Source organism: Octopus bimaculoides, chromosome 6 (assembly GCF_001194135.2).
Source record: "Octopus bimaculoides isolate UCB-OBI-ISO-001 chromosome 6, ASM119413v2, whole genome shotgun sequence".
Lineage (NCBI taxonomy): Eukaryota > Metazoa > Mollusca > Cephalopoda > Octopoda > Octopodidae > Octopus > Octopus bimaculoides.
In genome coordinates, this window is record NC_068986.1 from 8,673,999 (window position 1) to 8,676,633 (window position 2,635).

The window sequence follows — 2,635 nt, forward strand, 5'->3', positions numbered from 1 at the left end:
GTGTGCGTGTGTGTGTGTGTGTGTTCTGTGCGTGCGTACGTGTGTGTGTGGGGGTGGGGTGAAAAGCTAATCTTGAAAAATACATATTATCACTCAAAAAAATAACTATCTAGAAAGGGAGTGAAACTTCAACAATCGTTGTTATGCTTGGTTGAGTTCTGGCAATTGTTAGATAAAAACTGACCGTTTGTTATTATTTTTGCGAAATAGGACAATTAAAAATATTCCTAGGCATAAAGAAAAAATATGAAGCGTGAAATATGGTTGGTTGAACGCCACTCTAATTGCTTGTTGAACGAATCTATTAGCTCAAAATAGCTTCGGCTGCTTGATGTAACGCTGCTATACAAACTAAACTTCAAAACTAGTTTTTGCACTCTTTCTAATACATAAAAGCCTTGCTTAAACACCAACCTGACGTTTATTTTAGGACTTTTACAAGGCAGCCAATATTACATTTCAAACGAAAGCCTTATATTTTCTAACCATTACCAAAGCGATCGAAGAAGCATTGATTTTTGTTTTTTACATGAATATGAGTCATGTTTTTTGTGCGAAGGAAAACACGATGTTGTGACGTTGATCCTTTCCTAATAGACACTGGTGATGTTGCAGAAATAAAAGATTTTTAAACCCCCAACATTATCATAATCAGTTGTTTCATTTGTGCGAAGGCGTGTGGCCTGGTGGTTAGGGTGTTGCACTCACGATCGGCAAATCGTCAGTTCGATTCCAGAACTGGGTGACGTGTTGTTTTCTTGCGCAAAATACTTCATTTCATGTTGTTCTGGTGCTGTGTGGAGACTGACATGTCAAAGAAGGGACCCAACGTTTTCTCTGCTAGGATTTGCACTCCGACCTCGTAAGACCCTCTCCAGCAACGACTACCCAGACAGACCCATGGGTTAGAGGGTTGTCGCCTGGGTGGTGCAAAGGTGTCATCCGTGGATGCAGCGACGCACGGTTACAGTACATGCCTCCATACAATTATAACTTGCAGTAAAAGCTATCACGAAAGAGAGGTCAGCTGTCACGAAAGAGGTCAACTGTCACGAAAGCCGTTTTAATTTTCATTTCGATTATTTATGGAACTAATGTCTTTTAGAGAAGGATTACATGTCACACAATCTCAAACTTCCACTTCCACACACGCACACTCACACACACAAACACACACATACATTCATATGTATATATGCATGTTCTCTTTTTAATTATTGAAAATCTTCCCATGGGGAAGGAACTGATTTATAACAAAGATAGAAAGATCCATCGTTGGAATCTAAGTGTTTTCGTTTTAGGTAGCTGTGGTCTACGTCTCTGTTTATGTAGAAATTATGTGTGCTTGTTAGTATTTTTCGGGTTTTCACATCAATGACTCGGATCTCATCAAGCGTCCAATCAAGCTGTATGTATGTATGTATGTATGTATGTATGTATGTATGTATGTTTGTATGTTTGTATGTATGTAGGTATGCATGTATGCATGTATGTACGTACATATGTATGTATAAATGGATGGATGAATGGCTGAATGGATGTTTGCATGCATGTATGTATGCATGAATGTCTCTTAGGAAACTTAGACTGGAGAAAATTTACTCGACCAGCAAAACTCTTAGAAGACAAGAAATAAGGAAACTTGAGTTTGAGAGGAAATTCCTTAATGAATTAAAATCTTGTAGAATGGTAAACAAGATAGTCGTTGTAGGAGGGCTCTCAGAAACGAAAACCTAACATCTTTTCCTCTTCAAAATGGTTCCCTCAACAACTGATACACCACTCTATTTTTTCCTTTTCCTCTTTTTCTTTGCTAGTTTCGGAACGCATTTTCAGAAGCAGTGTGAATTTTCTTCAAACTCTTCTATCTTCTAAAATCGGTGGCATTTCAGGATGAATTTCAACTTAACGAACAAAAATAAAAACATTCGCAGGAACCAAATCCAAAACACAAAAACATGAGTTGAACAAGTTTAGCAGTTCTTCCACCGCTGTAAAGAATTCGTGTACAGTACAACTTCGTTGATAGGGTACAAACCATAAATATTCTGGCCTGTAAGGAGACACCGTAGACACATTGAGAAATCTTCAGTTAGACAACCAACTGGGAAATGTTAAAGATGTGTTAAGTCAAATTGTTTTCAGATTTCAACTTGGAGTCTCATTTAAACACGTCAAGACAATTTAATGGTGTCTGGTTTTCAGTTTGTTTATTTTTTTATTTTCCCTCGTTTTGTTTGTTTGTTTTTAAGCCAATGATGTCTCTTAATAGCAGCAGTTTTTTCCAGACATTTCTCTTAAAATATTGTTTTAATTGCTCGACTTGTCGGCTCTAGTATTAATTATTTCTTCATCATGACAAGTAAATTAATTGACAAGCTAACGAAGGCCTCTACGTGATTACTTGAGTTACTAGAAAAAGCAGCTTAATCTCCTTTAAACCACACCTGACTATCTTTTAAGAAAGGCACCGCTCGAGAAAAGTACGAGGTGAACATGGTTTGATTATCTTTGATCATAGGTTTGGTCGACTAGGATTGACCCAGGGTTAAACAACAGTAGCCAAGATTATATTTCCGAAGAACATGGAGTAAAATATAAAGGCTCACATTGTTTCGATATAACATGATAAATG